Source organism: Cetorhinus maximus, chromosome 11, assembly GCF_964194155.1.
Source record: "Cetorhinus maximus chromosome 11, sCetMax3.hap1.1, whole genome shotgun sequence".
Taxonomy (NCBI): domain Eukaryota; kingdom Metazoa; phylum Chordata; class Chondrichthyes; order Lamniformes; family Cetorhinidae; genus Cetorhinus; species Cetorhinus maximus.
The window spans coordinates 101,610,962-101,638,588 of record NC_135889.1 but is presented as its reverse complement, the minus strand read 5'-3'; positions in this window follow the sequence as shown (position 1 = coordinate 101,638,588).

The following is a 27,627-nucleotide window of genomic DNA, read 5'->3' as shown; positions in this document are numbered from 1 at the left end:
TATAATGGATTAAATATGAAAGGTTTATGGTTTTATAAATGCCTCCTCATAGCTTGATTAACGAGAACAGATATATTAAGTTGTAATGGAACAGATCAATAATTGCTCAAACTCAATAGTGAGATTTTCAAATCTCCTCGGTAATCAGCGTTCAGCCTGTTTAATATAGTAGATATCAGGCATAATTGAAACATTATGTAGAAAGAAACAAACAAGTATTTTGGATTACTTAGCACCTTTATTTCAAATGGAAAGGGGCGTTTTAAATTAGTGCCTATTTCTTGGGGCCTCTCCAATTCAAATTTCTAAGTAACTAAACATTATCAGATGTTCCTGCTTTCCAATAAGTACGAGCACCACTCAATCATGTGTTGAGCCACACATTGAGTTGGCAAATCTCAGCCTATGTGTCAGTACAATTTTAAAACTCTCCACCTGCCACCTGAATAGAAAAGTCAGCGACGATCCCCACTCCTGATTATCATCCAGCAAACCATTTGTAAAGTGGGTTCACATGTATGTCAGGTATGTGCACCATTAGGCTTGGCTCTGCTGCTTTTAACATCCTCTTCACCCACAACAACCTCCTCCTCCCCTAAACAATCCCTAAACCTAATAAGATGTCAATACTCACTGCTATGGTTCAGGCATGTAAATGACCCTGCGGCTGAGGTGCTGATGTACCAGGACACATGGGACTTCACCTGAGCATGAGTCAGGAGGGAAGAAATGTAGTAAAATGGAGGGGGAAAATGCTCATTTCACAAGTACACTTGCCCTTAAAGATTCCAAATATGGAACTAAAAGGTCTTAAGCTTCAGTTCGTAGAAACGTAACTATTAAAGGTTTCATGTGCGTGATCCATGTTTTTCTACATATATTTTTGAAGAGAAAAAACAGAAATATGATAAGTATATGCAGCAGCAAAAGGCCCTTTTTATCGAGCACTTCATAACTTAACGGTACTATTGACTACTGCCGCTGTTATTGCTGGAATGTTTACCACACTCAAATCAAATTCCCCTGCTATTTTAATGGAGTTGTTAATCTCATTAAAAATAATGGATTAATGCCTCAAATAAAATCGCATGCAGAGCAATATCATGTCAACATTTGTCCACTACTGTGGCAGCCACTTCTAAACCTGTGAGTGGGGACAATTTTTTCCCAATCTCCTGGGAACAACTTAACCAATCAGGAGCCACTGGGCACTTATCTGCTGTGACCAAAGCTGGCATGGGCCTTTTTAACCCCTTTTAACATTTAATTACAATTTTAGCTAGTTTAGCCTAAGTGGGAAGCTACAGCGGAAGATCAGGTAGCTGAAGGCTGCTGGCTGGCATCAAAGGAAGGCTTGCTGATAAGCAAATAAGTTGAAGAGAGGGGTTTCAGGAGGTTCTTGCAGGAGGCCTCCTCCAGGCCCCACAATGGGAAGCCTTCTACTTACCTTTGAAAGCCTGTTCACCCTCCTGAAAGCTGCCGCACAGCCTTCACAGTTCCCACAGCTTTCCGCCAGGTTCACTCAGGCTGAATTTAAAATGCTGTCGGGCAATCATTTATACAATTGGACCCTGATTTGCACAAGTTTTTAAGCCACTGAGCCTCGGCAACCTGACTGCAATGGGCAATAAAAACAGCTGCCAGTGATATTCCAGGATGGAGTAATGGGGTAGTATGACTGAATATGCCATTTTATAGCAGCACCCCCTCCCCCGCCAACCCTAACTCGGCCCCATGGCTGAGGGGTGGAGTAGGTTAAAATTCTCTCCATCATTTTGAATTAAATACTCCTGGAATGTTTCGGCAGTGAAAGCGTTAACATTAGACAGTAGACATATGCTTCTGAACAACACATGTCCTTAGGAGCAGTTTCAAAAATACCTATTGTCCCTTCTTTTTGCTTTTTGCGAGCAATATGTTAATTGCTTCTTGTTGATTCTCCACACACAAAACACTGAGGTGATGTTTGTTTTATCTGTTTTGCCAGAAGCTCTTCAGGCGGCACCAAAGTTTGTAGGAATGTGCAATGACCATTATTTTAAATGTGATGGAAATGTGCATTCACTAATATTACATGTCAGGCTAGCAAATGGCAGAAAGTCCTCTTTGAGATAACATATCTGCTTACTGTTTACTCAAAATAAGACTAAAGGCAAATGTTTCTTGGGGGGGATAAAAATACCAATCTCCATTAGAAGTTCATTTCAAAGCCTGGGACTGAACAGATAAAGGTATAATTTGACAGACAAGTTAAAAAAATTGATTGGCATTTCTGCCATACCTTCATTGTTCAAAACAGCTATAATATGCTACACTCGTTATGAGATGGCACGGGTTGAACAAAGTAGTTTTTAACACGACCTGCATCAAGGTGGTTCCCGATAAAGACAGATTATAGGCCAACCAGCAGGACATTTCTCAATTCACTATCATATACACAGCTGTGAAAGCAACAGACTAGATGTAAAATCAAGTGAATTGTTAGTGAAGGTTTTTTTGTTTGATCTCAGAAGATGTTTTATTCTGCTCTATGTTAGAGAGATGAATAACTCGGTTTGTCTCTTATACCAGAAACCGCAGAAGATGGTCACATATGCATTCTGTCTAATTCAAAATAAGGGCCAGCCCTAGAAACCATGCAATGACAAAATGTGTAGCATGCTGGTTGTTAAGCATATGTGCTTTTATTTCTCTTGGTTGCTTGGCAACTGAAATGATTTTCCAAATAAATTTTGATTCTGCCAAAATCCCTCTAAATATACAGGACCAAAGACATTTCAGAAGCAGGCCGCTTTTTCCTGATCTTTTATGTTCCTCTCAAGAATATAGGTTAACAAAAAAAGGCTGTATTTTCAATAACAGCTGATACAAAAAAAGTTCTTATCTGGTTATCCATTCTCTGTGGAAAAAGTCTTCGCCAGAAAATGAATAAGAGAAAAAAAAAATTAATTTTTGAAAAGACATGTACCAAATAGAAGAAAAAGGTTATGTCACCTTCAGCCAAGCACTACTGTCATCTGTATGCTATCAGCTCATTAAAATCACATTAGGCTACTCCAAGGGGCTCAAAGAGCTATTAGTGTACCTAAAATGGCATGACAAAATCTCAATTCACTTTAAAAAACATTGCAATGCGACATTTTGTATTTCATCACTGAATTATTGCAGTCTCTGATGCATTATACAAGGAAGGTAATGGAAACAGGAATACCGCAGAGAATGCAGCCCATTTCTTTTTTCAGATCCCAGGGGAACTGAGGCAAACTTTTTAGAAACTAGGCCAAAAATGTGGCATTAACAATTTAACTCTCGCAGCTTTTTGACAGATTTTAGTGAATCCACAGTTATGAAATTCTGTGGTCACTTAATAGCAAACCATAATCTAGTATTAATTCAATGTCTGTGGCAAGACTGGAATCCCTGCTGTTTCTTTTCCTGAATTTCTGAAGCTGCTTTGCAGCATATAATCGCTTGAGAAGCAAGTAGTTTGTATGCCATACATTACATATTCATTCAAAAGTTCTCCCACAATGAAATTATCAAGTTTTAAAGATTTGTGGCAGCTGGATAATTTCTCAGTCATAAAATTTTACTCAAACACAAATGAATTATTTATATATACTATATATATATCTATATATTTATATATGCCTACAGTGTTGAAAGTCTCAACATGTGCTCCTTGTGGGCTATAGATGTGCATGAAATCTTTTGCTGTCTATGTAATAGTCAACCACTGATTTATGCTCAGGTTTTTACTTGGGGTTCTTGGGCACATAAGAATAACCAGGAAACCTAACCAAACATTCCTTGAAAACTATATCATTTTATTGCAATCAACTTATAGGACACATTGATACACAGCATAACATACAAAATTGCTGGAGAATTTAACCTGTCAGAGCACGATTCTCACCCTAAGTTATAAGGACAGACTTAGGTATGTTTTTTATTCCGTTAATCTGCTTTCTTAAGTTTCATATGATGGTTTAACATATTTAGTTACTCATACCAGTTAATAACTGTATTAAATTTCCATTCAAGTGGAGTTATGTTTTCTTTTGGAATGTATACTTTGAACAGCTTTTCAGCAACATGGTCTGAGATCCAAGTGACTGCATAAAGTAACATAAACCCTTTTACAAGGGAGAAACAGGAGTCAGTCTCGATCAGTTCCTCTACAATTAGTTCACTTGCATTCAATTATTAACATACGAGCATGTGAAAATGTCTGACAAGAAACAACCAACTGGTTGCATGATGCATCGTGATACAGACGCTCCCTCCTCATCCTGAGCCATATTGCTGTCTGAGAGAGGAGAAAAACCAGGTAAAATCCAGGTCAATTGGGGGGAAAAAAATTTGGGAAAATCCTCAACAGTCCCTTCAGATCATCTCGATTTATTCAGAAGACCACATTGACAGTGATTTATGTTGCAGGTTACCTGTCTTCAGGACCAGGTGATCTCCACGACAGCCAGAAAGAGGCCTAGCTTTCCTTTGAGGGTATAGAATGAATCAGCATTCACTGCATTAGCCAGCAACTTGTTCCACAAGTCGAAATATTCTTTCAAAAAAGAACAATTGCCTCAATGTTTAACCTAGTTCTGCCCATCTGTAACTTCTAAGCATGACCCCTTCTCCTCCCTAACAAACTCGGTTGAAATAATTTGTCCAAGTAAACACAATTTAGGCTCTTTTATGAACCGCGATCAGATTGTCGTTGAGTCTACACTTCTCTAAAGCATACAGATCCAACTCAATAAGCCTATATGGGTAGGTAGGGTGTTGCAGACTGGGAATCAGTCTTGTGGCTCTTCTCTGTCTCATTTTCTCTGCTAAAACTGGGCACAATATTCTAAATGAAATCTAAGGAAGGTCTTGCACAAGAACAAAATGGTATGTTTATTTTTTCATGAATTGTCCTGTGAATACAATCTAGTCTCATGCTTAATTTAGATGTAAATCCCTGGCAATGGTCATGAAGAGAGTGATGTATCATGTTTCTCTTTCCCCATTGACTTCAATTCTGTTCCCTGTAGGGTAGACCTGCCTACCTGCATAATGCTACAGATTCTAAGTTAAACATTATTTATCAAACACCGGCCCTTTTCCCTAACACATTGAGATCTACCAGCAGTAGTTCAACATCCTCTGCAGCCCTAACACTTGCACAGAGCTACATATAATCTGAAAAATTGCAAATATTTCCCCCAACACCTACATTGAGGCTATTAATTATGATAGTAAAGATCAAAGATCTTAACAGCAATACCTGTAGGACACCACTTGTGTCCAGTCTTCAAGCAGATCCCAATCTACAGTGCTCTGACAATCAGCATTCAGCTAATTGTTAATCCATTAAAGTAGATTACCATCAATTCCACAAGATTCCATTTTATATACCAGCCTTTTGTGAAACTCAAGCTTATTCAAAGAGGAAGGGAAATCTAGAGGGAGTTTTTTTTTGTTCAGAGTGCTCTCACCCAATCATTCTATATTGGAAGTGATGGATCCAATATTATTTTGTTCAACTTTTGTCAGCTTGGAAGCACTCATGTTGGGACTCCATAACTGTCAGGCTGCTCCAATGGGGACACTGATTGGGAGTGTGTCAATAGCCAAACTTTGTCGTGGTAATCACAGCAAAACTGTCAGCGTCCACCATCATTATTCTACTGAAACTGATGGAAACTTTCGGAAGTCCACACATTCCCGAGAGAAACGCAGAAATCTAGAAATAGCTGACTGTGATTCTATGCTCCTCTGGAGAGTGAAATGTTGAGGTCACACCAAACTGCAATCCTTAAACAATCAGTGAATTGATAAAACTTCTACATTTATGCTGTTTGTCTCCCTGCAAAAATCCTTGATAGAGTTATACCTTTCTGAATGAAGAGTGGCTGCATTTTAATGGTGTTATAAGTTCATAATTAGTACTAAACACTGGTCCTGAAAGGCTAATTTGTGAAATGTCAAAATTCTCCATTATGATAAAAAATTCTACATACTTTTGAAATGTTTTTGAAGCATGTTTCTAACTTATTAGCTTCTATCTTAATTCAATCATAATCACGACCTGAAAAGCTAATTTAAAAGCGAGTGATTTTAAGTGCTTCTAACTTTCTGCTTTACTGTCTGTTAGAATGCCTCAAAGGATTGTCTGCTTACCCTGGTTGATAGCACCATTGCTGTTGGATGTCTGGTGATTCCCTTGATTTGGCACCAGATTTAAATTGCCATTGGCAAAGAGGAGGTCTGGGCCACAGAGACGACCATATCTTTGTGGGCAGATTTCTTTGAGCTTATAAGTGACCAACTCTATGGGCAGAATCTTACCAACTTGCTTCCTGCTGGAATGCAGGGAATAATTTTTGGATCTGGCGCCCAACTCTGAATGGTGCAGTGGGCAGTTGCTCTTTAACAGAGCAAACCAGTTGTCACCCTGCCTCCGGACTCCCCAACTAATCAGGGAGGGTGGGGGGGGAGCGATGCATCCATTTTGTCAAAGAAATAATTTTTAATTAAAGGGATCATGAATGGTTAAGAAAAACTCGCCAGCACTTGGAATTTTCATGCTGCAGCTATCACAGTTTGTCACTACTGCTGAAGTAACTCTTTCCACTGTGCACTCACCTCAATGATCTTGATGAATTGCAGACAGGTCAGGAAACAAGTTTCATGGTTGGAAAAATTCAGTGGGATTCTGAGAAAAGCAGCTCATAATTGGCTTTTTAACAACCTCAACAACTTAATTACATACCCAACAAAAACAAGGGCACGCCCTGTCATCTTCAATGCCACCCCGGAGAAAGCTGGAGAAGGGCAGGATCACATCGGGATCCCAACCAACATCAATTGGCTGGACTTTTCCACCCTGGTCACCCCTGAACCCACCTTCAGCATGCTTGGATAATTGTGCCCCACATCTCTCAAATGGGAAGGCTGTTATTTTTTTTTACATGGCCCAGGAGAGCATATTACTTGCTGGGAAATATGTTTCCCCAGCATGGAGCATGGATTCTCACTGTCAAATAATTTTGAAGATACAGCCATTATTTTTTTCCCCTAGGGATCCACTTTGGGGCACATGGAATCGCCCACGATCAATTGTATCAGCAGAGTGGCCTAATGAAGTAGAACGTTTCAATAAATACATCAAAATAAAATAACGGCGAGTTTATTATTATCCTCCCTAACATGGGGAGCTTTTTGAATAAAGATGAACTCCTAGAACTTCCTTCTCCGTGAAATCTATCTACTTTTATGGTACAACATTTAAAATAGAAAGCTGCGAAACATTACTTTTGTATGAAGTACACATTGGGCAGAATTTTCTGCCTGCCGGGCGTGCGGGCCCGACCCAATCTCCGGCGGGCGGGGAGCTGATCCCCGCCGGAGAAGCAGGCCCCGCCGCCATTTTAAGTGGGCCGGCCAATTAAGGCCCGCCCAGGGTGATGTCCGGAGGGAAGCACTATGCGCACTATGCGCTTCCTGTGCGGGTGTGGGGGGGAGGGATTCCCCAAAAGCGAGAGTGTGCTCTTTCACACATGCGCATGAAAAAGCGCACATCTCCCTGAGGCTAAGTGCTGCCTCAGGGAGATTGCTGACACTTTTAAAAAGATTTAAAATAGGAAAAAAAAATCCCTAACATGTCCCCCTCTTGTGACAATGTCACATGAGATGGGACATGTTCATAGATTGCAGTAAAACTTTATTGAACTTTTTAGAACCTTGCATGAAACCTCATCCCGCCGCTGGATGAGGTTTCATGTTTTTTTCTATTTGCCGCCAGGGCTCCTGGCCTGTCCGCCAACCTTAAGGTTGGATGGGCAGGTCCTTTAATTATTTAAATGATCCTGTCAATGGCCTCAATTGGCCATTGACAGGTCGGCAGGTGCACAGCTGATTTTGCTGTGGACCTACCTTCCTGAAAATTTAAATGGGGCGGGATGAGGTCGGGGGTTCCGCCCCCTGCTCGCCGACGGCAAAATTCTGTCCATTAATTCTGAAAAACGACAAAGGAAATTTAAGTGTCTGAAAAGCCAAAATAGAATTGTTTTTTTTATTCATTCACTGTAACAGTCTGATATATGAATGCTGATACTTTCACAAACATGCATATTTGTACTTTCTTCAATAAAAGAGACTCATGCGAAACACTCTCTAATATTTTTGTCACTGTGACATGTTGTTTTCTATGGTTGACAAAGTCAGTGTTGTACAGAGCGCCTACTGTAACTTGATTGACAGTTTTGATATGGAAATTTCCAATGGACTGGGTTGGTCAATCACCCTTTGCTGCTCGGTCACTTCATTGTTGTTGTTTTTCAGATGAGCTTTTTGTTTATTTAAGTAAAACACACTCAATATTGTACATATTTCCCTTAATTTTTTTTTGAAAATCTAAACCTGGAAATTATGCTGTGTGCTATTATTCAAATATTTAATGTGTTCACACCAAATTCCTTGATTTCCTATTTTAGTGGAAGCATTAGTCTGTTTGTTTTAAATGGGTTACCAATGGCAGTAAAATAATGGACAAAGGAATTTGGTGTGGATTTGTTAATGGGTCATAAAATAGTAATGCACAGCTTAAGCTCTGAGCTTCCTGATTGCCATGTGCCTGACTGAGAAACAAGTTAAGTGTGTAGTTTTGGTCTCCTTATTTAAGAAAGGGTATAATTGCATTAGAAGCAGTGCAGAGAAAGTTTACTCAGTTGATTCCTACCATGAAGGGGTTGTCTTATGAGGAAAGGTTGGATAGGTTGGGCCTATATCCATTGAAGTTTAGAAGAATGATAGGTGATCTTATTGAAACATATATGAACCTGAGGGGATTTGACAGGGTGCATGCTGAAGGGTGTTTCCCCTTAAGTAGAGTCTAGAATGAGGGGACCCAGTTTAAAAATAAGGGGTCACTCATTTAAGATGGAAATGAGGAGAAATTGTTTCTATCAGAGGGAAATTAGTCTTTGGAATTCACTTCCCCAGAGAGCAGTGGAAGCAGGGCCATTGAATATTTTTAAAGCTGAGTTAGATAGATTCTTGACTGACAAGTGAGTCAAAGGGTATGGGAGTTAGACAGGAAAGTAGAGGCCACAATCAGACCAGCCATGATCTTATCAAATGGCAGAGCAGGCTCGAGGAGCCAAATGGCCTACTCCTGCTCCAAAATCATATTTTCGTACAGGACCTGCATCCGGGATTGCTTTCGTTTTGTTCTTCATTTGATTACTCTAAGGTGCACAGGAGCAGTTCAGGTTAGCCCCTGATCTACAATGTCTTTTTCCCTTTGAGAAAAAGTGCAATGGTGGGGCCAATTTGGAGGCAGGAACTGGAGTGCATTCCCTGGAGAAGCCAGCTGGCCAGGATTGGTTAATAGAGATTTAGATGGATAAATATTCTGGAGCTTTGCTTGATTATCTGTGAAGGTCAGGGACTGTTTATGCATTCAATTTAATAAGATTACATGAGTGGGGTAGAACCCTTTCAAGATTATGTTACACATTGGCTGCAGATAGACCATATGGCCATTTTTCTGTTCTTAAAACTCACTTACACTTGGCGCAACTTTCAATGGCCCAGTTGAATTTTACCATATGAGAAACCACAGACAGAAAATGCAACAGTGTACACTAGCCAAAGCATCATGAAGCTGACACATTCAGTATTAAAATTACAGATGAACCAAATTTAGAAGTTGGTGTTTTCTTTTCAATATTTTTTGGTACATTTTTATCACATGGAAGGAAGCATTCACCCAGGTTTCCCAGAACGGTGCTGCACATAAACCAACTTAATTTGATCTGAACTTTAACTGACCAGCTCCATAAAACTTGTATATAACTGAAGCTGCAAAACGAGTTATTAGCCATATGTAGATGATGATTCAATTCATGAATTTATATCATTAGCATTGGCGATATTAATGTTTGATATGACCAGCCATCCAAATGAATAATAGCCCAATGAGTATTGCTCAGCTTGACTCTTGGCAGAATATTAAAGTTAATATTATTCCTGATACTCCGTAGACTGCATAATTCTTTTATTGAAAATATATACTGAATTCATCACTTACTGTTGCATTGTAATGTTAAATATTTTGTGACCAGCCACACTGTTGAGGATTTAGCTGCCGTACTAAGGATATATGAAAGAAAAATCCATTTAGCCTATCAAATACATTCCTTCTGAAGACATTCCAGGGCTGTCATTAAAATGCTTTCCTTCTCAATGGGCTGAATTTTAAGGACGATCTATGGGCGGGAAAACAGATGGGCGGATCAGTAAAGTAGGGTGCTGTCCCAATGGCAATGGTCCAATTGAGGCCCTTAAGTGGGCAATTCATGCCCAGTTAAGGTCCTCATTCAGCCGTTCCGGTTTACTGGGTGGAGAGAGAGACCTGCGCCCAACGTGTAGCCCAGTAGGTTTAACCCTGTGGGCAACTAGTTGGTAAAAGCGGGGCTGGGTACCTCCTTCCTGTTCCAATTGGAGGACAAACAGTTTTTCCTCCCTGTATCTACCTTCCATCCCCCTCACCTGTCCAACATGGGGGGACCAATCTCTCTCCTTGATAGATTCCATTGACGTTTACCACCATTCTACTGTCATATTGTGTCCTTCAGTCTATAGGTGCTTCTGGGTGCCACTATTTGCAAAGACAGCGGGTTCTGCTGCCTTTTAGCTTCACATCAAAATGATGTGACCCTTCTGAGTGGCACAGAAGCTCCTCAAAACTGGTGAAATGTTCATTGGGCTGGATTGCCCACTGAGTTCAGAACCCACATATCCCAATGTAAATATCAGGGGCAAGCCTGCCTCTGCTTAGCTGGCTGGCCCTGCTTTAATTTTTTGGGTGGTGACCTTGTAATTAGTGTGAAGTGGGACTTCCACCCATTTCCAATCGAAGGCCTTCAGCTCTGCACCACACCAGGATCGGTGGCCACTGTGGGTATTGCAGGAGGCCCAGGAGGAAGAGGAACCATGGATGACTCCAAATCCAGGTAAGCCTTGGATGTTGCCGGCAATAGGTTGGCAGGCCACTGGCGAAATGTCGCCCACAGGGTTAAACCTACTGGGCTACACGTTGGGCACAAGCCTCTCTCTCCACCAAGTAAATCGGAGCGGAGGCTGAATGAGGACCTTAATTGGGCATTAATTGCCCACTTAAGGGCCTCAATATGAATATTAAAAAAATGAAATATATACACACGGAAGAAAGCGTACTAACATCATAAATGCTAAAAGTGGTCTAGCAGTTGACATGCACAAGGGCTGAGATAAAAACACAGAGAATAGCTCACTTACAGAAGCGATGGGCAAACTGAAACCATGCAACCGATTTTGGACCCAAGTGTTATTTTTCTTGGGCGGAATTTTCCGAGCCCACTGACAGCGGGCGTGATAGGTGGCGTGCGTGGAAAATATGGCACAACATGCTTCATGATGGTGTGAAGGCAGGTCATGATTGTCCTCTCAGCCCACCAACGGTGGGCCGTGTTTCCCACCATTGGTCAGCGGGGAGCTAATTGTAATAGATTAGCATATAATTAAAAGGCCATCCCGCCAGGCTCTTGGAACCCCACCATATCGTCCGTCCACGTCGGCGGGAATGCATGCCGATGTGTTTCACAACAGCACACAGGCAACATGCACTTGGTGGCCTTCACTTTGGGGAAACTGAGGTGAACGAGCAACAGCGTTCACCACAGCCCACCTGTTGTTTCAGGGGCGCCAGAGGGTGGGGGCAACTGATGCCTGGCCCTGGAGGTGGCTGCTGAGGCGGGGGGATGGCGGTGTCTGGAGGCAACTGCTAGCCAGTCTTGAAGGTGACTGCTGAGGGGGGAGGGGGGTGATGTCCAGGGCAAGTGCTGGCCAGCCTCGGAGGCGACTGCTGAGGGGTAGGGGGGAGGGAAGGTGTCTGGGGGCAAGTGCTGACCAGCCTCGGAGGCGACTGCTGAGGTGGGCGGGGCTGTCAAGTGCTGACCATACCTCTACAACTGAGACAGATCAAGTGAAGCAACAGTGATATGATGGGGTTGGGCTCATAGCCTGCCCACCCATGCAAGCAACATGGCTCCATACCTTACCACTGCCCCTAACCCCCACCCCCTCCCTCTGGCACAGACTTCGAGTCTGCCACCACTCTATTGGACCGCAGAGCAGTTGGACTGCACACATGGTACAATCTCCACACCAACACTGGCCATGTAGCGGTCACCGCTGGAGGCGCTCACAGCCCCTTGAAATCTCAGCATCCCAGTTTGGACCAGTGTCCCCCATGTCGCAGGTTGACAAGGCAGCCATGCAGCGCACTCATCTCTAGCCATTTGAGCACTCTCCAGGAAGCATTAAGGGGCTATCACACAGGGCCAGGAAAGGTACTAAGTACAGCCATGATAACCGTGTCTCTCTCTCATTCATGCTGCAGGAGGACCATGCCAGGATCATGGATACTGGTGACCTGCTGTATGCCTGATGGCCTACAGAGACCATAGAAGACTGAGGAGAGAGCAACTGAGGCTCCTGGCTGTGCAAACCTCATTGAGAGGGGCAGCAAGGGCTCCTGTACACACTGCCCTGGAGCAACAGCGAGCCATGGCTGGTCGGTGCCTAGCAACACCCAGGGTGTATAGATGCCTCCTGCCATTCCTGCAGATGACTGAGGACCAGTGTCACCAACGACTGTGCATGTCTAGGGAGCTGGTGGCTCACATCTGCCACTTACTGCGTCAAGCAAAGGGGACATGGAGGGCACCCACTGCCAGTGGCTGTGAAAGCGGAGCTCAATTTCTATGTCAGTGGCTCTTTTCAGGGCTCCACAGGTGACCTCTGTGGGATTTCACAATCCGCCACCCACAAATGCAAACATGAGGTCATGGATACCACCTTCTCCGTGACACACAACTTTGTGCATTTCACCCGGGACTGGGACAGCCAGGATGCAAGGGCCATTGGATTCGCCCTGATCTCGGGATTCCCACAGGTGCAGGCGGCAAATGACTGCACTCATGTGGCGCTCAGGTCTCCGTCGCTACACTCTGTGGACCTCATCAACCGCAAGGGCTTCCATTCACTGAACGTGCAGCTGGTATGCGACCACCAGAAACACATCCTGCAGGTGTGCACACGGTTTCCAGGGAGTGTGCACAACGCCTACATCCTGAGTCACTCACAGATCCCTGCAGTCTTCCAGGATCCACAGACGCTGCAGGGTTGGCTCCATGGGGACAGAGGCCGCGACTGATGATACCCGTGCGGCGGCCTCAGACTGCAGCAGAGTGACGCTATAATGAGGCACATGCTGCAGCTCGCAATTTGGTGGAGCAGACCATCGGGATACTGAAGATGCGGTTCCGGTGCCTGGAACGGTCTGGTAGATCCCTGCAATACAGCCCTCAGAGGGTGTCAGTTCATCATTGTCGTCTGCTGTGAACTTTACAACCTGGCACTCCAACAGGGAGACGAGCTGGTTAAGGAGGAATAGAGAAGCTGGAGGCCTCCTCGGATGAGGAGGACACCGACGGGGATGAGGGTGAGGCGGTTCTCAGTGGTGGCGATGACAGGGATGAGGCCCTCATACTGGCTAGACGAGGCAGGTGCGCTCAGGAGGCCCTCATAGCTGCCAGGTTTGTGGAGGATGATGATGACATGCAGTAAGATGTCCACATAGATCCTCACATCGCAGTTGTGAATGTTTCACTCCAGTCTGGCTTATCGCAGAGCCAATACCCTCTGTGAGAATGCTCCTGTCATGGAGATGCAGTGGAGGCCCTAATAGTCGCTCGATCGCAGGAGGATGATGACAACATGCAGTGAGGATGCTCCATAGATCTTCACATGGCCTCTGAGAATGTGCGACTCCTGTCTGGCCGAGAGCAGCTCGCTTGCGCTCCATGATCAGGACCATCTCAGAGACGCAGCCATGAGCCTTTAGACGCATGTGATGCTGTGTTGGCCTTCAGCACCTCAGCCCTTCAGGAGCTGGTGCACAGCATCACTGGCCTCAGATGCCAGAGTGATGGGGGCCAGCCCCACCTTAAAGGTGCTGAGAGCACACAGAGAGTATGAGAGAACTCTGTGACGCCTGCCCACTACATTCTGGCAGCAATGTCCAGCACTGCTGAGGTGCAGGCATCAGTAATGTTTCCAGGGAGTGTGAGGCCAGCCCACCATTGTGGTCTGAAGGCAGCACTGAGCACAGGGAAGAGGCCCTGGACTGAAACACCTGCCTCTTATCTGTACAGAAAGGTTTCACATCTGAGTGATATGAACACTGCTCATCAGAACAAGGAGCCACAGGCAGGGAGACATCCTTAGGAGTTTATTGACAATAGTGAACATTACGTACAAGTGATCAACACCCGTGCCCAGGCTGTGCAACCACTTTTAACTAACTTTCCTTGCCCTGCCTCTATGTCCTGGTGCTCCCCGGACATCCACAGCAGAGGTGAAGGCAGCCTGCTGACTATGACGCCCTGTCTGTGATGATTTTGGTGGACATCCTCTGGAGGGCCGAGACTTTGTGGGCCCCAACCTGCTTTTGAGGTCCTGCTGTGTGGCTGTCGCCCCCTCCTTGGCCTGTGAAGCAGGAGCTGTGGAGGTCATAGGAAGATGGGAGTCAGATGGGCCGGTCACTCCCAGAGTCACCTGGGTGGATGGCCCCAGAGCGTGCAGCTGCTGATCCTCCACCCTATGGGTGCCCGAGGGCCCCTGGCTGACTCTGTGAGTGGAAGGGGTAGCTAGAGTGAGATCGAGCTGCCCAGCACCGCTCTTGTGTACACACTGTTGGAGGCCAACTATGGCATCAGTGATGGAGTTAAGAACGCGTAGTAGTGCAGGAGTGACATCCCGGGCCAAGGTCCCCATAGCGGCCGCCGTCCTGCCAGTGTTGACCAAAGTGTGTTGCAATTCTGGCACAATCACCTCAGCCTGAAGATGGACAGACTCTTCCATCGTGCCTTGCAATCTGAGGAGTAGTGGCCATCCCTTCCTGATGTTCCTGAGCTTGCCTTTGCACCTTCAGCAACTGTGACATGACCGAGTCCAGAGGCTCCTCATCTGACTTGGATTCAGCAACATTCTGGCCTCCAGCGGTCCTCTGAGTGCCGGGGACCTGGGAAGTCCCTGCCTCCCCTTGCTGTGGATCAGAAAGTGTGATATACTCACGAGATTGTGATCCTGAGGCTGCTCTAAAGCTAGGTCCCACCGAGGTGTGTGTCTCTGCGCTGGTGAAGGGTGGGTGAGCGCTGTGACGGGTCTTCAGGGAGGGTGCCTCCAGATTCCTCTTCATAGATTTTTTCAGGGCTTGATTGAAGGCCCTCGGTCATGGACTCTCTCAGCTCTTTGGCAGATGTGCCTGTGAAAGCAAGGGGAGATAATTAGTGCATGGCAGTGGCCTGTGAAAGAGGACACATCACTCACGGCATGGTTGTCTGATGGATGTTGCACTGCTGGATAATCACTTGGTAGAGCTGTGTCAACCTCACCATCAGCACAGGACCGGTCCCGGTCATTGCCTGCCAGCTGGATGACTCTGTTTTCAAATTCATCAGAACTTTGATCTCTGGCATCCCTCCACCTGTCTGAGATTTTTCCCTCTTGTTGTGAGCCAGTTTGTCCTGCATGGATAGAGATGGGGAGAGGATGCCTGCCAGGCCAGGTGATAAGTATGCCTGACCTATGTGGGTGTGTTGAGGGGTCCCACGGATGGGATGCGGACAATGACAGTGTGTGTGAAAGGATGTATGGTGATGTGCCTTGAGCTGGCAATGAGTGAGAACCCTATGGATGCGTGATGGGTTTGTGAGTGTGTGAGTTGGTAGTGATGAAAAGAGTGGCTTACCCTGGCGGAACGGAGGAGATCATTCATTCTTTTGTGGCACTGGGTGGCTGTCCTCCTCTACAGGGCGTTTGCACTGACCACCACCTCCCAAGCCGGGTTGGTGACATTGCTACCCATTCTGCAGCCAGAGCTGGGGTAGAGCACATCCCAGTGGGCCTCCACGGCATCCAACAGTCGCTCGAGGGGCCTGTCATTGAAGCGGGGGGGGGGCGCTGCAGCCTTATTTCCTTTGCTGGTCATGCTTCCTGAGCAACGGTGGTGGGCTGGCGATGATGAGCACTTTTCTGGCGGCTGCCTTTTAAAGATGGCGGCTGGTGTGATGCAACAGCGGGGTGATGACAGGCGGGTGGATGAGAGCCCGCCCGCCATGGAAACAGCGTGTTTCGCGGAAGTGAATAAATAATGAGGCGGGCTCCGGACGATTCGGCGTGAAAACCTGCCATTTTCGTCAGCAGGTTGGACACCATATTACCTGCCCGCAAACGCACTTAATGCAATCCTGGGAAAATTCCGCCCGTTGATTCCAGGAGTCAAACATGGAATTTGCAATCGCGTCTGTATTAAGCAAAATGTGAATCTCAGCATTTGAACTTTGTAGCTGAAGCCACTCTAGGGCATGTTTGGAGCTTTCTCACACACCTCTTCCTGAATCTGCAGAACAGGCAGAAAACAACAGATTCAAAATTGTGATTGACGAGGAGAATAACCAGTCATGTGTGGGAGTGAGCGTCAGTCAAATTTATTGCTCCAATCCCATGCCAGTGAATTGGCAGGCCACCCACAGGAAATTACAGTAGACCCAAAGAGTAATTGCAACTGGCTGCAAAGTGGTTCCGCAGTTTTAGAGCTAAAGCTGGTATTAATTTGGCTGCAGTCAAAATCCAGTTTGCCTCTGCCAGTTAAAACATATTTTCTGCAGTTTCCTTAATTTGCAACAGTACTGACCTTTAGTCATGGTGGTAGTTGACAGTATTGGCTATAATTTTATTTCTGCTCTGGATTATTATAGGTTTAAGCCTCACCTTGAATAAGACCTAAAGTTCTCACTGGTTTGCAATTGAAATCGGGCAAGCCAGCGCAAAAGAAACGAAAGTTACACCGAGTGTAAACCAAATGACCTTTAATTCTGATTTAAACACACGTGAAAAGTTTTGGAACTTCAATTTTATTTACAAAGAAACTAATTAATGTACACTAGTGAAACGGCTGAGCCATCATGAAACAGGCCTTCCCTTCCCCTCCGCTTTCAGCATTTCAGAGGGATTCTTCCTTCTGAGACACCCCGGAGCACTCCCACAACAACCCTCTCTCCTTCCCACGACATCTTTCCATTCAAGCACAGGGAACGTAACACCTGCCCTTTTAGCTCCTCGCTCCTCTCCTCACTGTCCAAGGCCCCAGACACTCTTTCCATGTGAAACAATGGGCTGAATTTTACATTATGAAAATGGGACTGTTTCGGTCCCATGGCGATGTAATATCTGGCATGATGACATTGGGTCATGAACCTGAAGACATCACGCTGGTTGGCAATAATAGGATGGGCGGGTGGGCTCTGAAATTGGGAATCCACCCACCATTTTGAAATGAGCAATTAATGCTTGCTTAAGGTTATTTGCAATCCAATCGACTGCAGTAATATATCCCCAATGCTATAATACTTTGCCTGCATGTGGAGCACGCCAAGTAGGAACCTCGTTATTTTCATTGCTGGTGTTAAGGACAGATATAAAGGCTGGAGGTGGGTCTATGTCTGACTTTGACAGGTGAGGAAAATCTCTGAAGTGCATGATTCCCTGGACAGTATCAGGGTATTGATCATTACACTGTATTCAAATTGGTGGATGCTGGGTGGAATAATATGATGGCATGGGCAGCATGCTCCCTTGGAAATTAAAGTTGGCGTGGAACCAACATGCTCCATGGAGGAAGAGGAGCATGAACCAGCAGAGCCAGATGTACAAGGCTGTTATGACGTGGTAGATGACATGTGCCAAGTGGACCAAATCCATGAGGAAAACTTGGTCACGGCATCACAACAGTGTTTTTTTTACGAGATATGTGCCCTGAATTCAGAAGTAATGAGTTCACCAAATCCTTTAAAGATTTTTAAAAATTAACTTAAAATATTTATTAACAAAATAAATGATTTCAAGCACATACCTAAGACTATAATCACTTACTCCTATAATAACTCCTAAAATTCCTAAATAACCTGACTCCCAGTTACACACCCCCTTTAAGGCAACAGTCCAAAATAGATTTTAGATTTAAAACAGAACCAGCACGTTAACACAATACCCACTTGACAGTGGAATTCCAAATTGTCTTTCCTCAACTTCAGTTTCATAATATAACAGACTTATGCACAAATGCTGGAAGATTCATTAAGGTTATTTCACATGCTCCTATTTGACCTTACATAGCATTCATTCCACATAGCCTTTTATTTTCCTTTTTATATGTTTTTCTCTTTTTAATATATAAATTCTATTGTTCCATATGTCTTTGAAACTATCTTTCTCATAAAAACTTTCATGTTGCCAATATTGCCAGTAACCTTTGGGAAGAATAAACGTACTTTTTAGCCCTGCTTATCTGGCTAGTTGTAAACAGACAAAGATCCCTTTGAAATCCAAATCTCTTCATTTATCTAAAAATGCAAACCCCCTTCACATCTTACATGCTAAACCAGCATCCATGTTTATTCATTAGTATGTCAAGCATCTAGCTTCTTTGATGATTTCAAGCTTGCAGTCCACTTGACTCCAAATGTAATTAAATCACACAGACAGATCTAACTGTACTTACCCCCATAAACCTACTTCGCAATAAACCAGAAAAATATGATGAAAATGATTATGCCTTCATCACAAAGGCTGAGTCAGGGGACATTTGGATAGGTATGAGACAAGGGAGGCTTTAAACCTGCGAAAATTTCAATAGTTCAGTCCATCAGAACATCTCATAATCTTGGCCAGTGCTTCCTCCTTCTCCCTCCTTCCTCAAAAGAAAACCAGTTTGTCATCTCTGATAGTCACAAATGTCCACACACGGTTGCACATGATGACACATTCAAATAAGACCTTACATGAAAATCAACTCAATGAATTCTTACACACAATAAGTAAAAGTGGTCTTCTCGAGGATGTTCAAACAAGGCATCATTTGTGTACACAGAAACTCAGTAGCATTAATAACATTATAACTAATAATTTCACCCATGTGCATGGAGGTGTGACCTCTGTGGGTTCTTTTTTAATTCTTTCCCGGATGCTGCGGCATGGTGCTCCCTCCTCCCTGGCAGCTGGTGGAGGCAGGCTGCCGGCTATTATGCCCCCTTGTCTGGGATGACTTTGATGGCCATCCTCTGGTTGCCTTAGACTGTGAGGACCCTGGGCAGTGGCAGGAGGCCCATTCTGTCACTGCAGCACTCAAAGGTATCTGTGCCAATGGCACAGGGGCGGAGGAGAGGCTTTCCCCAACAGAATTGAACTGAGAGGTGCCTCCAGATGGCATCAACTACTGCTCACCCTCCAACATGAGATCTATTTGGCCCTCTCTGCTTTCCTCAAAGGGACCAGGAGCTGGGTGTGACTCCAAGCTCCTCAACCCCCTGAATTCAAAAGTTTCATATCATAACCTCTGCCCTCAATTTATAAGCCAGGAGCTGTTAGTATTGATAAAAACAAAAAACTACTGCGGATGCTGGAAATCCAAAACAAAAACAGAATTACCTGGAAAAACTCAGCAGGTCTGGCAGCATCGGCGGAGAAGAAAAGAGTTGACGTTTCGAGTCCTCATGACCCTTCAGCAGAACTGAGAACTGAGAACTGAGCAGAACAGAACTGAGTAAACTTTTCTCCTAACTTTACTCAGTTCTGCTGAAGGGTCATGAGGACTCGAAACGTCAACTCATTTCTTCTCCGCCGATGCTGCCAGACCTGCTGAGTTTTTCCAGGTAATTCTGTTTTGGCTGTTAGTGTTGATTTTGCTATTCCCATTTTCACCTCTTCTAGACCCATCTTTTGTTCTTCACTTGCCCCATTACCATCCCCTTTTGTCATCATCCCTTGTGGTCATCTAACCTTGTCTGTTTCCTGCCCTATCACAGATCTTCCCATTTGGTTTCGTCTCCCTCCCACTTCCCCTGCCATTTTACTTGTTCAAAACTCGTTACACCTCTAACTTTATCCAGTTCTGACAAAAGGTCATCAACCTGAAACAAACTATGTTGCTCACTCCACAGATGCTGCCTGACCTGTTTAGTATTTGTGCCGTTTTCTGTTTTCAAATGGTTCAGTATAATTTTCAATTCATTTTAAGTGATTTAAAATTGGGTCATGCACAGGTGCTGGACTGCTTATTTTTTTGTGTGATAATGCATTTTCAGCTGTATAAATAAAACTCCACCAGGTTACTGCACTTAAATACATCAAGGAACATTTTTAATAGTAGGAAAAAAAGCAATTACATTTTATTAGGCTGTTAATTGTTCAAGTTTATGGACAATTTAAATTTGTGATTATGCAAATGAGTTTGGGCGGAAGCTTGAACCGTAACATCACTTGGGGAGAAAAAAACACCACAATTTCAAGCGTAATTTGCACCCAGCCACTGTCTAGGAGCAGCGTGAAACAGCTTACTTAATTTGTTGTTCAAATTTTTCCAATACTTTAATATACCCTGGAAAGGCAAAGTATCTCAATAATTTGAACAGTAGGTTAAGTAAGCCATTTCACACGGCTACTTTGCAGTGGATACGGGAGTGGCATTTTCCATTAATAGGATCCTGCCATCAGCCTGAAAAGATGTTCTGCCTACCATACAATTGAGCAACGTCGCGTATGAATTTCAGTGCCGGTGCAATGTCAGGTATATAGGCTGTACATCCGAGCAATTGGCTGATCAAATCAAACAGCATGTTCCTTCAGTTGTCTGTAATAAGCAGAGTACAGACCATACTCAACCAGCCCACGCCTGCAAAACCCAAAACTAAATGTCCATTGTTAGATGTGATTCTGCAATTGGGCAGCACTTGCTGAACAATTCTAAGTGCATGAATAACGACGCTAACAACCAATTTAAGAAATAAGTCAAGCTCATAACGTTGCTCATTTACACTTGCTAGAAGCAACATACACTCATGCACAGGGACCTGTTCTCTTCAAACAGTGTCTACCATCTACAAGATGCACTGCAGGAATTCACTAAGACTCCTTTGACAGTACATTCCAAACCCACGGCCACTACCATCTAGAAGGACAAGGGCAACAGATAGATGGGAAAACCACCAGCTAGAAGTTCCCCTCCAAGTTATTTACCATCCTGACTTGGAAATATATCGCCGTTCCATCACTGTGTCAAAATCCTGTAACTCCATTCCTAACAGCACTATGAATGTACCTACACCACATGGACTGCAGCGGTTCAAGAAGGCAGCTCACCACCACCTTCTCAAGGGCAACTAGGGATGGGCAATAAATGCTGGCCCAGCCAGTGAAGCCCACATCCTGTGAATGAATTTTTAAAAAATACAACAGGAGTATGTTCAAGCCTTGTGCCCTTTTTAAATTGCCCAGAAGTTTGGGGAGCCAATAGCTCCTCGTTGCTTTCTCCATGGCAACGATGCAGGCAATCAGAGCTGACTTGCCATCCAATCAGCACCCTTTTCTCCTGTGCTATAAATTGTTGTGAATATTTGAGAATTGGCATTCTTGTATTTTTCCTGATGGATTTAAGACTAAAAGCTTCAGCCACATGTTTCTCTTTTTAGCAATATTCTAGCTTCATCCAACTGTATTGAAGTTTGACAATAAGGAGGGAGTCAAGACACGTCTTAAACAAGTTTGGCTAAAAAGCTGTAAGGGCCCTTTGAAAATTGTGCTTTTTTCTAAAAGAAATACCTGACTCTAAATCAATCATTCAGATGAATAACAGCTTCCACTTACATAGTACCTTTGACAGATCAAATATCCCAAGGTGCTTCACATATAATCAACTGAAATTTTAATTATTTTTCTGTATAAATAGGAATTGTTTTATTTCAAGTCAAAAAATACATTATTATTTATCCTTAACTAGATGTAAACTGTTATTTTTAAAGCTTAGCTCAGATAAATTTCCTGAGGAAAGAAACACAACAATGTACCATAATATAATTTGATTGTGAATGATTTAAAAGTAAATTGTTACATGCTAAATGATAAAATTACATTTTTGTTTAAAAGCACAAGGTCACATTGGTTAAGTGGCTGATTAACAAGCTAAATATAAACAAAATCACTGCAACCCTAGGAAGGACACACAGGAAAAAGGAGGAATAGTCTTTGATGAAGGGGGGTCTGCTTGATAGGGCACAGTTGTGACTTTAGACAAGAAAGTGCTGCCGGCTTCACATGAGTCAAGGCTCCTTCTTTCCACTGGGAACCATTCAAGTATGGACTGTGTACCAGTAACTATGGTATTTATTAGGTTAAAAATGAAGATGCTGCAAAATTGTTCATACAAATGAAGGTGCCACCATGGGGATTGCATGGAGCATATTTATTACTGCTGCTTTAATGTATAGTGAATTAAACTTTAAAGGAGTACCTTCAGGTAGGCTGGACACATTTGAAGAGAAATGGCCATTAATGCACTGAGAAAACCTGCAGTCCCTAGTGACGGGTGAATGTCATATTGTCAGTCAGCCATACCTCTACCTCTGCGTCAAGTCAGCAACACATTGCCTTTACTCAAAGCTCGAATGGCACTTACTGTAGTTAATGAAGAACATACAAAGAATTGAGATTTTGTTTTTACCTTGAAACCGAGGTTCTCCAAAAAGAGAGAAGCTTGTGTTGAAGCAAAACATTACTTTTAAGTGGTTTGTAGCTATTCAACTACTATGAATCATTTTTTAAAGCATGTTGTCCTTTGCTTACAAGGGGTTTATTTCTACATCAGTCCATCTCCTTATAACTGGGTTTTCAGTGTGTAAGGGCCATTTCATTTCAGCTCAGAGATGTTTACATGTTGAATGTAATGACCTGATAACTATATCATTATTCTTATAATTAAGCAAGGATTAAAATAGAGAAGTTAAATTCATAGTGAAAAAAATATGTTCTTTTTGAGCCTTCTTTAAATTTCTTTAAGGCTGTGTGACTAGTAACAAAATACAGTTTTCATTTTCAATACATTGTGGAGTAATGGAAAATGATTCACTGCTGAACAACAGAAGGAAGGATCCTACATTCAAAGAAGTTAAGTTTTAAAAAACCTAGCAAAAGAAGAGCTCTGATAGTTATGGCATCAGATTCCCAATGAGGAAATTCAAATTCCAGAGACAAAATTGCCTGACAGTCACGCTGGGGGTCTTTGCAGGTTGCTTGAGTCAGTCTTGGGTAGATTTTCTAAAAACAAACTACCCCATCCTACATGATTCAATGGCACTTACTTCAAACTTGAAGATTGATCAAGGAGAAGCACTGACACTGGACATGCACTGGACTCACTCAGTAGTATAGCATTCAAACAAAAGGCAGATTGGATTCTATATCGAGTAAGGGAGATTTTTCTTACAGAACAGTCTTTGTGATCTTTATAGTATTAATAGAGTCCCAGGGATGAAGGTATCTTAGGCAATGTCTAAATCATTTTTTAAGGAGACTGCATCCATGCAACAGTTGTATGCTTATCTTGTATTTAATTGGATCACTGTTTGGGAAAAATTATAACAATAGCCGTCTATTTTGCACCTGACAAAATGAGGGGGGGAGGGGTGGGAAGGGCAGCAGGTGAAAATTGTGGGGTTTTCGGGTGGGTGATACCTTGCCGTCCGGTTTATGCCCAAAATCTACCTGATGCCACATTAATTGGCAAATAGCCAGCCCATCTTAAGCAGATAATGTTACTTAAATGTGCAAATATGGGTCCAACGCCATTTTAAAGAACGCAGTTACAAAATTCAGCTGAGCTGTTGTGCATCCCCTGCCTATCTGTGCCAGGCACTGCAAGTGTTGTAATATGCCTTTAAGGGATATCAACATGATGTCACTAGAAGGGAGATGTGTCATGTGATCCAGTCCTAGTTTCACTTTGCTTTGAGCAGAGCCACAGATATGCACAGCTCTGATGTCTTCAAGCTTTATACCAATGTATAACTGTTCTCATATGCCTAATAAATGAACCTACAACATGTTTACCCAATCAGTTATGAGCAATTGGTGCCCTGTGTCCTGTACAGCAAATAAGCTCAAGGGCTTATATTATTATAAGAACTCAACAGTAACAACTAACGGGGGGTCCTTAAAGGAACTGCTTGAAGCCACTTAATTTTATGGGCCCAGGGGAAGCGTAGACCAACCCACTTAAAAATATGACACAGGCACAGAGTGGTCCCTCCACCAGGCTTTGCATCCATTTTAGGTGCTAGTCAAATTTCTTTCCCTTTAGGTGTATTTAGTAATAGCTATTGACGAGAGGATGCAAATTATAATTTTATATATGCATAGCTATTGGCAAAATAGTATAATTATTAACATAATTTAGAGGTCTAGTGACCCACGCCCCAAAAATGATCGTGGATTCTTTATTTATTGTTTATGCATATTATGCAAAGTTTAGGATCAGTCCCTGAGGACATTGATTGCAACAGCTCTTCCAGGCAGCTAGACTACATATGGGGCCATTCAAGCGTGTTATATTCTAGGTAGCAGGAAGCAATGTGAATATATTCCATAAAAATTGTTTTGACTTATTTTTTTGTTTAGTGCTGTAGTGCTCACTAATGTAACATTGGACAGAGTTTTTCGCTCAGCAGGCGGGCGTGCGCCCGACCTGCTCGAGTGTAAAATGAAACGTGATGACGTTGGGCGAGCGTCCCGACGTCATCGCGCACTCGCGCGATATTTTGGTCAGCGGACGCGTGGGCAGCGCACCCGCCGACAATTAACAGCACTATGAAGGCCATTAAAGTAATAATTAACTGCAATTTTTCGCTGCCCATCTAACCTTACGGTTAGCGGGTGGGCAAATCGGCCAAGCGGCCTTTAGAATTTTTCTAAAAACCTCATCCACGGGCGGGATGAGGTTTCCAACAGGAACTAAAAATAAAAATGTTTAAATCTAATTTATAACTTGTTCCTGCTCATGTGACAGAGTCACATGAAGGGACATGTTTACCTTATTTTTTAAATCTTTATTTGTACTGCTATAAATCTTCAGCTCCCTGAGGCAGCTCTGTGCCTTCAGGGAGCTTTCAGTGCCCGCGCACCAAACTTCCACCCTCGCCCTCCTTCCCGCCCCCACTCCGGCAGCACTGCAGCGCGTGATTCACGCTGCCAGCCGGCGTGAAATCACGGTTGGGGCCCGATTGCGGGCGGCGGTTGGTTTCGTGGCCATTCCTGCCCGCCCAACGAGGTAAAAATCCTGCCCATTGTTTCTGCAGTCACTTCTCTTCCCCCAAGGAGTTTACAAACCAATACAATGTTGTAGAAACACTGCCAACCAACTGGTCAATCAATCTGTATTAACAGAGCTAGGTTAATGTCTTCTGGTTCTCAGAAGTTTGAAATAATCAAACTTTTAGACTCAAAATGCTGGAGATTCATCAAGTGTATATCTTGCAGCTCTCCATGTGGCTCCATTGTTGCTCAGCACCTGACTGCAATACAGCAGAGGCATCCTGGATGTACATCCGCATAACAATTAGTTCCGAGCTCTTTATGAATAATATAGCAATATAACAGATAACTATGCAAATGTAGTAGTCATGAAACCCCTACTATGTAAGCTTAACTCCTGTCCAGAATAAACTCTTGTGTTCTTATGACTCCACAGCAGGCAGCTTGTCTTAATGGACTATGCACTGTTGATTCTGTCTTTAAAAAAATTACAGAAACATTTCCCCACAGAATATTTGCAAATGTTGCAATGAAAATGAACAGGCTATGTTAATGGCTTTCATAGCAAGTATCTTTCCAGTAGATTTTTACATGCAAGACCATCTGTACTTCGCAGTGAGCCAGGATTTTTTTTTCACTTAAAAGATGTCCGATTAAAAATAAAACTTGCTTTGTCAAAACACAAAACTTATTTTTATTGAAAATAAACTTTGGAAGAAACTGCAGAGCACTGGCGGTTCCTGATGGAGTTCTGATTCTTCTCTTTCTCTTAGACTTTGCTGTTGTAGAAGAAAATTATAAAGGATCAAAGGTGAATGTTATCTTGTCCTCCGCACTTGTGACTATGAAGAAGTGGCAGTGCAAGCTAATTTCAGCTTGGAGCATGAATAGCTAGGAACGGCCAGGGTAGAAGGTGAGGGAATAAATATCTTCTTTAGTCCCTCGATTTGTGCAAATTTTCACTGCAGCTTTCATAGGTGAAACCTTCATCAATAAATCCATTATTTCGAGAATCAATTGCTTAAGTATTCTTCTCGACAATCTTCTGACCTCTACCTTCCACAAATTTCAGCTAATCCAGAACTCTGCAGCGTGAATTATCTCCTACAAAAAGTATCGTCGCCATCCTCATTCAGTTCTGTGCATGGTTACATGAATATCTGAATGCTTCTATGATTCTATGAATTCACTGGCACTCTGTGGCCCAGCAAATCAATTTCAAAAACCTTACCCTCGTTTTCAAATTTCTCTATTACTTCACCTCACCGTATTTAAGAAATCTCCTCCAACCACATGTCCCATCAATGTATTCGTCTAACTCTGGATCACTTGTTTGTTGCTCCCTCCAATCCAGTTGTCACAGGCTTGTCCGACCTTTTCAGATGAGGGGCCACGTTTCAATGTTTTTTCTCACTCGAAGGGCTGGCGAGCGAATTTTTAGAAACATAAGGTTCGGCACAACATTAAACATGAATTTCAAAAGAAATGCTGGGGTATGAAGGAAAGAAACAATTTGCTGAGCTAAAAATAAATTGATAATTTTAAAAATGAGTAATTAATAAAGATGACCATTCGAGTGTGAGATGATGAGAGTGCATGCGTGTCCATCTCACTCCCACTCTCAGAATGCTCACTCACTCTTACCCTTACCCACATTCACTGTGTGAGTGGATGTGAGTATGTGTTGGTGTGTGGGGATGAGAGTGAGTGAGAACCCTGAGACTGGAAGTGAGCCAGACACACACTCACATACTTACTTTCTCCCCCATACATGCTCACTCTCTCTCCCTCGCACACACACACTCTCGCTGTCAGACACACACACACACACACACACACACACACACGCAGCTAACCCCCCCTCCCCCTCACCAGGCAGCCACACCTCCCCCCACCGCCACACCCTTGCTTGGCAGTCTCTCTTCACCCTCTTCACCAACCAGCAGTCTCTCCCCACCATTCGACCCAGCAGCCACTCTCCCCCTCCAATCCTCCAACCTCCTCCCCCTGAAGCCAATCTCAACATGGAAGTTGCAAAATACATCAATGAAAATCGCCAGAATGGATCGTCAGTTTCTCGTGGATCTATCCAAACCTTCGCCCTGAAACACGAAGGAAATTAGGCATTGCGGAATTCAAAGCCAGCTCTGGATGGTGTACCAGCTATATGAAAAGAAACAATTTTGGACTGCGACAGGAAACCAAGATTTCACAGTGTGTCCCAGAAGAACTTGATGGCAGGCTTATCGCATTTCAGCAACTTCTAGTCAAACATCGACAGAAGAACGGGTACAGATTGGCCTGCATTGGGAAGATGGGTGAGATTCCCATGAATGTTGACATGCCAGCCAGTCAAAGGGTGAAAAAAGTTGGAGAGAAATCAGTGTT